The 12724-nt window shown below is 39.1% G+C and overlaps 1 pseudogene across 1 annotated transcript in view; it reads right to left on the reverse strand.

Moving 5' to 3' along the window:
- The window catches only part of LOC108290550, a 2973-nt pseudogene extending 2179 nt beyond the window's left edge, over window positions 1-794 (reverse strand). Inside the window, exon 1 of the transcript XR_005197157.1 lies at window positions 1-794. The product of XR_005197157.1 is annotated as a zinc finger CCCH domain-containing protein 14-like (transcript).
- Between the last annotated feature and the right edge of the window lie 11930 nt (window positions 795-12724).

The following is a 12724-nucleotide window of genomic DNA, read 5'->3' on the forward strand; positions in this document are numbered from 1 at the left end:
TATTTTGCTGCTGTTGAAATTGCAACCTGTTTAAACGAACACCACTATCTGCATTTCTACTTGCAGGTGGTCAATAAATTTCCATAGAAGGGCGAGAAGAAACCTATGTAAGTGTCACTGTAGGTTTTTTCTGAGATAAAGTGTTCTGCTGCACAAAGTTCAGGTCTTCGTCAATGAGATCATCTGGTTCTGGCTTAATATCAGTCACATCTTCAGAGGGCGCTGGCTCCCTCAAAGGTTTCGCTGTTGACATTAGTCGGGTTGCAGCTCCATCATCATAAGTCTGCCTGACATTGGTGGTTTTTGACTCCTGTGAACGTGTAGGAACTCTGGAATCTCTTTTTTCAGGTCTAGTGCTAGGAATGGCACGTGGTGGCACTGTAGCTTCATGCTTCCTCTCATCTCCCCCACTGAAACTGCTCTTGTTTGAAGACACATTACTATCAAAGAGTTGGTATCAGAAGACTTTAGACCAGAAGGTCCAGTGGTAACAGAGTGAAGTTTATCTAATACACCATGAAGCCCTATGGTGAATCGAATTGTGTTGTTCCCTAGAAACAGGGAGAGATCATCTGTCATTTGGTCCTGACTTTTCTTGTTGGTCACCATCACCATAATGTAATCAGGAAGTTCTCTATCAACATAAGCTCCTAATTCTTGCAATTTCCCCTTAATGACACTCCGGATCTTACGGCTGATCTCGGTGCCGATCTCCATGGCTCCGCAGCTTGCGGGAACTCAGCACTGCATGCGTGGCGCATATCTTACCCGAGCCTACAGCGGGATCCTACCCCACAGCCACCAGGTTTCTTTAGATTGAAGAAAGTGTTTAGGAAATAGCTCAGTATGCACAGCAGCAGCGTAGGTGTGGTCTTGTATCTCCCAGGACCAGCTTGCAATGTCCCTGCCATGCTGCTTATAGAGTATGCATGGCCATGAGAAATAAACTGAAAAGGTGCAGACTGTCTCAACTCAGGGAAGCATTAGCTTTGGGTTTTCTTAAATCTTTTCTTTTCTTTCTTTTATTTATTTATTTTTTTTGAAACGGAGTCTTGCCCTGTTGCTCAGGCTGGAATGCAATGGCGCTACCTCGGCTCACTGCAACCTATGCCTTCCAGACTCAAGCGATTCTTCTGCCTCAGCCTCCAAGTAGCTGGAATTACAGTTGTGTGCCACCATGCCTGGCTAATTTTTTGTGTCTTTAGTAGAGACGGGATTTCACCATGTTGGCCAGGCTGGTCTCGAACTCCTGACCTCATGATCTGCCCGCCTTGGCCTCCCAAAGTGCTGGGATTACAGATGTGAGCCACCTTGCCCTACCTTCTTAAACTTTTATTTCCCATCAGTTACATGGCCTTCTCAGGTGAATGTGACCAGCCCTAATTCTTTGGGGCAGCTACATCTCACAAATTGTAGTTATTAATTACCGAGTCTCAACAGTGGGGCATGGTGGTTGTTCCTGTACCTATACCTTGATTAGATTATATTTTGATTTGGATCTGCTCTAGTTAAATTCCTAAAATTTCCTTATATTAATATTGCAAGTAGGATTACATGTGGGGAAACTCCTCAGACTCTTACGAAACTAAAGGGAAGACCAAAGAAACAGCTTTCGTAAACACCACTGCACTCAGACCAGCCAAGAAACAGCTTTTAACTCCTCTTAAAAGTCTGAACAGACATTGCTCAAAGGTTAATAATAGGTTGTGTCAAGATCATTGATGATCTTTTTCTTTCTTGTTTAAACTTGTTTTGTAATTTCACAATGAGTAATAATTAATTTTGCGTTCAGAAAAATAAAGATATTTCCAAAAAATCACATGCCTGCTCAATGGAGAAATGAACTATTGATGGAGATGACAAATATGCATCACACTTGCCAATGTTGAATTGACACAGAATTTTACTGACATCTCACATTCTTTAAAAATTACATTTCAACTTTAATTTTTTTAAACATTATTTCAAAATTGCAAATAAACTTTAAAGAAACATATTTTGTGTACATTGAATCTCCCTTTCTATTTTTGTAGCCAGCTGGGTTCTCCAGGAAGGAGACTCTGAGATAGGCAGTAGCATGACGGCAGGTTTGATAAGTTGTGCTGTTGAGATCAACACTCGTGGAAGGCAAGAGAAGAAAGCAGGATTGAGCAGAGGGAGAAGTCAAGCTACGATGTAGTCTCAGCAGAAGCTTCAGGAGACCCCTAGCTCTGAAGACAGAATGACCCTTCAGAGCTGCTCTTACGTTCCAAGTAGCAGTGAGGAGGACCAGGAGAGGGAAGAAGAGCTGGGAAAGTGAATGAAGGGGATGCAGGGAGGGGAGGGGTCAGGTTCTTGTAAGTCCATGTTGGTGCAAGGCCCTGGGATGAGGGTGTGTCCTTGGTAAGGTGATTCTCTTTAGTTGAGGCAATACCTAAAGGGAGCTGATAGTTGAGGTAGTCTTCAAGAAACCCTCTCAGCAGCTGGGTACTCAGCCCTTTATTCCTGAAGGGGGCTCTGGGTGGTACATTACAGTGTTCATTACAATTTGACAATAACAAATGAGACACTAAATTTGTCTTAAACAGAGCCTATATAGCAGATGCCATTAGTTGCCTAGTCAAAATTCAACTTCTCCCTCTGATCTCATTTGTGTGAAACAATGATGTGCCCAACCCACATGGGGGAACGCGGCCATCTAAACTAATTATGAGAATCCTATTCACTGATTTTCTGAGCCTCCTGCTGCCCTCCCACCCTTCACAGTAGTTAGGTGTGATCATGTAGCCTGATTCTAAATAAATAAGATCCAAAGAAGTGTTTGCTATAGGGATTGTGAAAAATATTTTGTTTTGTTGTTAAATGGAAGAGAGAAAGCTGACATCCCCTGACCTCTTCCTTTTTCTTGAACATAGCCACAGTGCTTATGGCTGTGGCAGCCATTTTGTAACCAAGAGGAGGTCAGGAAAACTTCTGAGTGTATTCTGATGTTGCTGAGCTGCTGAAAAAGCTGTAAAACTATCTCTGGATTTCTTGCTTTTTAAAGAAAAATAATCCATAATTGTTTAAGTAGCTAAAATGGGACATTCTGTTACTTGCAGCAAAGTACAATCTAAACAGATCCTAGTGTTATAACTCTATTGAGGATTTTATTAAAATATATAGTTGATATGTGTAATTGTGTGTGTGTTTACCAAATTGTGGTATATTTTTTAACAAATTCGAAAACATCAAATACTGTATTCTCCTTCTGGGTTTTCATATTGCCACATTAGCCTTAATGGTGTTAAAGGTTAGCATTAAAATGTTCTGTTATAAACATGCCTATTTCAAGTTTGTGCTTCAGAAAAATACGCTTCTTAAATATATTTGACTATTAAGACTTTACCTACAAGCACAGAATAGATTGGGAAACATTATTTCACCTGTGTTCTAACTCATAGTCACTAACTCATTCCCTGTCTTTGTGATTGCTTTCTTCAGCAGTGGTCCTAGAAGCATCTGTTTAAGTTGAATTAAGTAAAAACAGTAAAATAGGGTTACTTTTTTTTTTTTTTTTAGACAGAGTTTCGCTCTTGTTACCCAGGCTGGAGTGCAATGGCGCGATCTCGGCTCACCGCAACCTCCGCCTCCTGGGTTCAGGCAATTCTCCTGCCTCAGCCTCCTGAGTAGCTGGGATTACAGGCACACACCACCATGCCCAGCTAATTTTTTGTAGTTTTAGTAGAGACGGGGTTTCACCATGTTGACCAGGATGGTCTCGATCTCTTGACCTCGTGATCCACCCGCCTCGGCCTCCCAAAGTGCTGGGATTACAGGCGTGAGCCACCGCGCCCGGCCTAGGGTTACTTTTTTTTATGCCTATGATTAGTTTACCCTAGCAAGCAAACTAGCTGATGTATATTCACATGTTGAGCTGTGTTTTAGGATGTGGTCAAAGCCCAACAGAGAAATATGTGGAGCAGCACATTTGCAGCATTATTTGCTGGTCACAAATAACATCCTGTGTCTTTGTACGCCAGTGATTTTCATCTGCCTGCCATCAGTCCCCTTTCACTGCTCTACCAATTTGCTTATTGAGAGTGCAGAAACAGAGATGCAAGATAGAAGTATGCAGCTTCCTATGCAGAAGGAAGGAGGTCTATTTTGAAAAAAGAAGTGATAGTTGTGGCCACCTTAACAAAAGTCCTGAGTTGCATTTGATTATGCAGCTTCATGGCCTGGTATCTGCATATATTATATCATGATCTGCTGAGAGGGGCTTAGGTACACCCCCTCCCAGCCATTCTAGTGTGAATGACTGGATATGAGGCTTGCTTTGCTCTTTCATCTGCTTTTAAAAAAATGCTTTATTTTTATTTGTAGTGATTCATTTTGGCATTCTGAAGGGTAACATGGATGTCTTATAGACCTTAATTTAATAAAAAATAAAACTCACTGAAACCTAACTTTTCTTTTCTTCCTCCATCTTCTACATCTTGATAATAGCACTATCGTCACCCAGACATCTGGTTCCAGCCAGAAATCTGGAACTCATTCTTGCTACCTTGGCATACTTTCTCTGTCACCCAGGCTGGAGTACAATGGTAAAATGTTGACTCACTGCAAACTCTGAACGCTGGTTCAAATGATTCTCATGCCTCAGCCTCCCTAGTAGCTGGAATTACAGGTGCCCACCACCATGTCCAGCTAATTTTTGTGTTTTAGTAGAGATAAGCTTTCACCCTGTTGGTCAGGCTGGTCTCGAACTCCTGACATCAAGTGATCCTCCTATTTCGGCTTCCTAAAGTGCTGGGATTACAGGCGTGAGCCACCATGCCTGGCCAGAAGACCTGGTAATTCATTCACACCATTTCTCTACTGCCTCCTCCAGGCCAAGCATTGTAATTTCTAGACTCCCTACCTCTTTCTACACTGGTGGGTTTTATGATCCCTTTGCCACACAACCTCCAGAATAATATTTTAAAAATTAGTTTAGATCAAGTCACTCCCTTAATTAATGGGAGTTTTCAATGTTTTTACATTGCACTAAGAATAAAATTTCAACTTCTTCCCATCCCCTAAGACGCTGCAGAGTCTGGACCCTGCCCTGTTTTCCAACTTCAATATTTAACACTTTCTCTTCTGCTTTATACGCTAGAGCAAAGGTTAGCAAACTACATACAGCCCATGGGCCAAATCCACCCTGTCATCTGTTTTTGCAGATGGAATTTTATTGGAACATACCCACATTCATTCCTGTATGTATCATCTATGCCTGTTTTTATGTTACAATAACAGAGTTGAGTAGTTGCAACAGAGAACACATAGTCTGCAAAGCCTAAAATATTACCATCAAGCCCTTTAGAAAAAGTTTGTCAATCCCTCCTTTAGAGCTCCACTGGCCTCCTTTCCTCTCCTTAATCAAGATAAACTCTTTGTTACCTATGGCCTTTGCACTTGCCCAAGCCTCTGCTTGGCTAGGGTTCTGTTCTTTATGAAGCTTCTTCCATCATTTCCTCAATGACTCAGCTCAAACTCAGCTCAAATATACAGAAAGTTTTCTCTTGAGCGCTCAAATAAAGTAGGGTATTTTTTCCCCCCAGGTACACGCCACTCTATCATATCCCACTTTTCCTATATAGCACACATTAAAATAGAAATATCTGGCTTAAATTTTTGTTTGTTGTCCACTTTGCCTGCATAAGACTCTCCTAAGCTCCAGGAAGTCAGGCCCTGTCTACCTTCTTTAGCACGCCTTTCCCAGTACCTGGAAAGTGGCTGCACATAGTAAGTACTCATCAAATATTTGTTGATCTAAGGTAGTAACAATTGTAACCCACTTTCCGGAATGACATTCAATCATTGAGCTTCATCTCTAGTAGAAATTTCCATAGGAAATATAATGCTCTTCATTCCAAACAGCCTAGAATGCATGAGAGGATAACTACAAACATTCTATGATTGAAGCTCCTAGAGGTAGTCAGGCTGCTAGTGGTATTCATTTATGCATGCATTTATTCATTCAACAAATAGTTGTTGACTGCCAATTCTGGAAAGTATGGAGCAAGACATAACTACTAGAGTTATCCATTTGTCAGAAGTATGACTAGCATCTTAATAAACTGAGATTTCTTTTTCCCAAATTTTAATTAATGCATAATTGTATGTATTTATGAAGTACATGTAATATTTTGATACATGCATACAATGTGTAATGATTGAATCAGGTTAATTAGGATATCCATCACTTCAAACATTTATTATTTCTTTGTGTTGTGAACATTCTAAATCTTCTAGTTATTTTGGAATATACAATAAATTATTGTTATAGTCATCCTACTGTGCTATTGGATACTAACATTTATTCCTTCCAACTGTATTTCTGTACCTATTAACCAATCTCTTTTCATGTTCCACTTTCCCCTGCCTATTCCAGCCTCTGGTAATGCCATTCTACTCTCTACTTCTATGAAATCAACTTTTTTATCTCCCACATATGTTAGACCATGTATATCTTAGTGTGCCTGACATATTTCACTTAACATCCTGACCTCCAATTCCATCCATGTTGCTGTAAGTGACAGGACTTCATTCTTTTATATGACTGAATAATATTTAATTGTGTATATATATCACATTTTCTGTATCCATTCATCTGCTGATAGACACTTAGGTTGATTTCATATCTTGGCTATTGTGAATAGTGCTGCAATAAACATAGGAATGCAGATATCTTTTCAATATACTAACTTCCCTTCTTTTGGATATGCACCCAGTAGTGAGATTGATGGATCATATGGCAGTTTCATTTTTAGTTTTTTGAGAAATTTCCATACTGTTTTATATAGTGGCTATACTAACTTATACTCCCAACAGTATGCTAGCATTCCCCTTTCTCCACATTCTCACCAGAATCTTTGATATTTTTGTCTTTTTGAGAATAACCATTTTAAATCAGATGAGATGATATTTCATTGTGATTTTGATTTGCATTTCCCTTATAATTAGTGATGTTGATCATTTTTTAATATATCTATTGGCCATTTGTATGTCTTTTGAAAAATGTCTTTTCAGATCTTTTACCCATTTTTAATCAAATTGTTTTGTTATATATCCATTTGAGTTCCTTATGTATTCTGGTTATTAATTCTTTGTCAAATGGATTGTTTACAAGTATTTTCTCTCATTTCGTAGGTTGTCAGTTTCCTCTGTTGATTTTTTTTTTTTTATGCAGAAGTTTTAGCTTGATGTTATCTCATTTGTCTATTCTTGCTTTGGTTGTCTGTGCTTTTGAGGTCTTAGCCAAAAAAATCTTTGCCCAAACCAATGTCCTGAAGAAGCTACCCAATGTTTTACTTTAGAAGTTTTATTGATTCGGGTCTTACATTTAAGTCTTTAATTCATTTTTAGCTGATTTTTGTGTTTGGTGAGAGACAGCAGTTTAATTTTATTCCTCTCTATATAAATATCCAGTTTTGCCAGCGCCATTTATTGACTGGACTGTCCTTTCCCCAATGTATGTTCTTTGTGCCTTCATCAAAAATCAAATGGCTATAAAAGTGGATTTATTTCAAGGTTCTATTGTTTGTTCCATTAGTCTATGTGTCTGCTTTTATGCTAGTACCATGCTAATATAGTTACTATAGCTTAGTAACAATATATATTAAGGTAGGTAGTGTGATTCCTCCAGATTTGTTCTTTTTGTTCAGAATTACTTTGGGTATTCTGGGTCTTTTGTGGTTTCATATAGATTTTAGAATTGTTTTTTTCTATTTCTGTGAAGAGTGTTACTGGTATTTTGATAAGGATTGTTATCAGTCTATAGATTGCTTTGGTAGTATGGTCAATTTCGCAATGCTAAATCTTCCAATCCATGAGCATGGGATATTTTTCCAATTTTGTGTTCTCTTCAGTTTCTTTCTTTGGAGTTTTATGGTTTTTATTGAATAGATGCTTCACTCCTTTAGTTAAAATTACTCCTAAATGTTTTATATGTTTTTGTAGCTATTATAAATGGAATTGCTTTATTGATTTTTTTCAGTTTGTCCACTGTTGGTATATAAGAATGCTACTAATTTTTATATATTGATTTTGTATCCTGTAACTTTACTGAATTTATCAATTATAACATTTTTAGAGTTTTTAGGGTTTTCTAAATATAAGATCACGGCATCTGTAAACAAAAGTACTTTTTCTTCCTCTCCAATATGGGTACCCTTTCTTTCTCTTATGTGATTGCTTTGACTAAGACTTCCAATATTAGGTTGAATCAAAGTGGTAAAAGTGGGTTTCCTTGTCTTGTTCCAGATCTTAGAGAAAAGCCTCTCAATATTTTCTCATTCAGCACAATATTAGGTGTGGGTTTGACATATCTGGCCTTTACATTTTGATCTGTGTTTCTTCCCTACCAGTTGGTTAAGGGTTTTTATCATAAAAGAATGTTAAATTGTATTGAATGCTTTTTCAGCATCTATCGAAATGATCATATGCTTTTTGTTCTTTCTTCTATTAATATGATGTATCATATTTATTTATATATGTATGCGGAACCATACTCACACCCCTGGGATGAATCCCATTTGATCATGGTGAAGATCTTTTTAATATGGTGTTGAACCATTTGCCAGTATTTTGTTGAGTTTTTTTGCATATATGTTTGTCAGAGATAGTGGCTTGTAGTTTTCTCTTTTTGTGTGTCTTTCTTTGGTCTTGGTATCAGGATAATGCTTGCCGCATAGAATAAATTTGGAAGTAATCCTTCTCTTCGGTTTTTGGAATATTTTGAGTGGAATTGGTATTAGTTCTTTTTTAAGTGGTTGGTGGAACTTAACACTGAAGCTGTCGGGTGTCTGGGCTTTTCTTTGATGCAAGACTTTTGAGTGCTGTTTCAATCATGTTACTTGTTATTGGTTTGATATATTTTGAATCCGTGTCCCCTCCCAAAACTCATGTTGAATTACGATCTCTAATGTTGGAGGTAGGGCCTGGTGGGAGGTGATTGGATCATGGAGGCAGTTTCTCATGAATGATTTAGCCCTATCCAGTATCTTGGTTCTGTCATTTCATCTCAGCACTTGTGGGCCTAGGAAAATTCTCTGTGAATAGTGTTATGTTGGCTGGGGAAGAGGGCGACTGTGGGAAATGACCATATCTCTTACCAGTCATTGGGTCTTTCGATTTTGTGGGCTCAAGGCGTTCCTCCATTTCCCTCTTGAGTACTCAGGATAATGCATAATCAGGATAATATTGTTGTCTTTGAAGTTTATAGGTAAATTTTTATGGGGAAAGTGATGCTGGGAGATTTTCTATTCTGCCCTCTTGCTGACATCACTCTGACTAAGAGATTTCAAAAGATAACAAGAGTTCATTCTGAGATTTTCCCCAGCTTACTAGCCACTCATCTAAAATCACTGCCTCAAGGACTAAGCAAGAATGTTGCTATTAACCCCTGGACTAAAACAGTCAACACTGGTCTTAAAAGGTCCATTGGAAACTACTCTGTATAACAGCTAAGCATGTTTAGATGGAGTTGACTGAAGTATTCTACAAGGAGGGATAAAGTAGCTGGTGCTTTTTCTAGTGATTGTGGCTCTGGTCAGCTATGGAGGGAGGAGCATTTTAGAATAGAAGTGTTTTGGAGTGTGGTGATGTTGTCCTTGGATGTAGCTCTGTAATGGAAGGCAATAGACAATACAATCACTAGGTATTTTGTGGAGTTAGACAACATATCATCTGAGAGCTAAGGATAGGGTTTCATAAATAGCAAAGGCATGATTTTGTGTTAGTCTGTTTTGTGTTGCTATAAAGAAATACCTGAGGCTGGGTAATTTTTAAAAGAAAAGAGATTTATTTTGGCCTCATGGTTCTGCAGGCTGTACAGGAAGAATAGCACTGCCACCTGCTGCGGGTGAGGGCCCCAGGAAGCTTCCAATCATGGCAAAAGGTGAAGGGAGAGAAGGCATCTCATGGAGATAAAGGGAGCAAGAGAGAGAGGAGGAGGTGCGAGGCTCTTTTATTTTATTATTTTTTTTTTTGAGACGGAGTTTCACTCATGTTACCCAGGCTGGAGTGCAATGGCGCGATCTCGGCTCACCGCAACCTCCACCTCCTGGGTTCAGGCAATTCTCCTGCCTCAGCCTCCTGAGTAGCTGGGATTACAGGCACGCACCACCATGCCCAGCTAATTTTTTGTATTTTTAGTAGAGACGGGGTTTCACCATGTTGACCAGGATGGTCTTGATCTCTTGACCTCGTGATCCACCCGCCTCAGCCTCCCAAAGTGCTGGGATTACAGGCTTGAGCCACCGCGCCCGTCCAGCGAGGCTCTTTTAAACAACGAGCTCTCACAGTAACTCATTACGATTTGGGGGGAGGGGTGCCAAGCCATCCATAAGTTATCTGCCTTTATGACCCAAACACCTCCCACCAGACTTCACCTCCAACAGTGGCTATTATATTTTAACATGAAATTTGGAGGGGACAAACCTTCAAATTATATCAGTTTTCTTTTTTGGGGGATGAGGGAGGGGGACAAAATCTCCCTCTGTCACCCAGGCTGGAGTGCACGATCTCAGCTCACTGCAATCTCTGCCTCCCAGGTTCAAGCGATTCTTCTGCCTCAGCCGCCCTAGTAGCTGGGACTACAAGCGTGTGCCACCATGCCCAGCTAATTATTATATTTTAGTAGAGACGGGGTTTCGCCATGTTGGTCAGGCTGGTCTCGAACTCCTGACCTCAGGTGATCTGCCAACCTCAGCCTTCCAGAGTGCTGCTGGGATTACAGGTGTGAGCCACTGTGCCTGGCATCAATTTTCTTATTTTGCATGTAAGACAAATTTTTTCTCACTAAAAACCATTTAATCAATTTTTTTAAGTTTGGGGCCATGGCTTGCAGGGTCTTAGCTATTTCTCTTTGTAGCACTCAAAGTGCCCAGTTCAGAAGACGTCACTTGGTGTCGTCTTAAATATTTGTTGAATTGAATGCAGGCACAACTTGAGAGAAGGTGTTTTCCTGATGATTTTATCTACAGTGAATGTGACAAAAGTGTATGATTCTACTAGAATAATCAGGTGTTCCATGGTGCTAAACACACAGCAGGCTAATAGAATGAGTTTCTGAAATTTTTTATTCACTGTATATATAGATCAATTTAGAATGGTAGTGTTTAGAGGTGGACCTAAATGTTGTTGATATTACAAGGTAAAACTGCTTAATAATTACCATCTTATTTCGAAATGGCAAATGGTAAGTTTCTGGATATTTTGCAAGCTGCAATCTCATTAACCTGCCATTGAAGTGACACTAAAGCTGAAAAATGGATTTCCTGGGGGGATCCACCACTCTATTCCTAACCCTCTTTCTCCTACCACTGTGGCTTAACTGACATCATTTCCAAGGAAGCTTTGCAGAGTGAGCAAGTTTCGAAGCATTTATGTTTCTAGGAAAGAAAAGCAGAAAAAGGAAGGAACATATAAATGTTACGTGTACAGTTGGTATTTACGTAGATCTTGCTGAAGTGTTTTGCATGTATTGGTTCCAGTGCTTTCAATTTAAATCTGTTTTCACTATGGAGAGAATTAATTTTTTAAAAGGATCTCTTGCCTGTTTTCATTTTCACACTTGAGAGTCTTTCTTGCTAAATTAAACTAATAAGTATTTATACATACTGCTTCTATTGGCTATTGTCTGCCTTCTATCAGTGAAGACTCTGTGTTAGAAACATTGAAACAAACTGTTAGCAATCAATGATTATACAAAAAGCTCAGTATTGCTCTGCTGTTAATAGAAGCAAAACTGAGTGGAAGATTTCACAGCATAGGGATATCATTTTGCCCAGTAATCCAGGTTCTCATTTGATACCAAAAACCTGTCACAATGAGACATTTAATACATTCCAAGCAAAAGAAAAGGCTAATAAATCACTTTGAGAATTGTGGCTAAGGATAAATATTGGAATTTCACAGCTCTTTCAGGCACCGCTATGTATTTGAACATTTAATTAGTTATGTCCAAAAGAAAAATGTGAAACTAGTTTTAGTCAAGTAAGAAAATGCAGATAATTTTTTTAATTAAAAAAAATAGTTCTATTAGCTCAGTCGACACTGAGCTGTCATGCATTTGAGAAATCAACAGTTTCTCCCTTATAAGTGAAATACACGAATTCACAGTAAACCCCACAAGGCAAAGATACAACTTATTTACTGACTCAATTAAATAAATACCTGGATGTGTAAGAAAGTATAAATGTCATAGAAATTATATTTAAAAGCCTTTGAACTGTATTATGTAAGCTTCTTAGAATAGATAATTTCTTTTCTTTTTTTCTTCTTAAGACGGGGTTTCCCTCTTGTTGCCCAGACTGGAGTGCAATGGCGTGATCTCAGCTCACTGCAACCTCCACCTCCCGGGTTCAAGTGATTCTCCTGTCTCAGCCTCCCTAGTAAGTGGGATTACAGGCATCTGCTACCACACCTAATTTTTTTTGTGTGTGTGTTTTTCATAGAGATAGTGTTTCACTATGTTGACCAGGCTGGTCTCAAACTCCTGACCTCAGAGGATCCAGCCTCCCAGAGTGCTGGGATTACAGGTGTGAGCCACCGTGCCTGGCCCTAGACAATTTCTTATGCATTTTTATGATTCTGCATAATGTCGGAAAGAGTTCTGTGATTGTCAGAGGTGCTCAATGTTTATTTAGTAACAGAATGGAGTTAGTGTTAAGTGAAATTGGTAAACCAGACAGTCCTACATTAATACCATTACTTA

Source organism: Cebus imitator, unplaced genomic scaffold (assembly GCF_001604975.1).
Source record: "Cebus imitator isolate Cc_AM_T3 unplaced genomic scaffold, Cebus_imitator-1.0 Scaffold439, whole genome shotgun sequence".
Lineage (NCBI taxonomy): Eukaryota > Metazoa > Chordata > Mammalia > Primates > Cebidae > Cebus > Cebus imitator.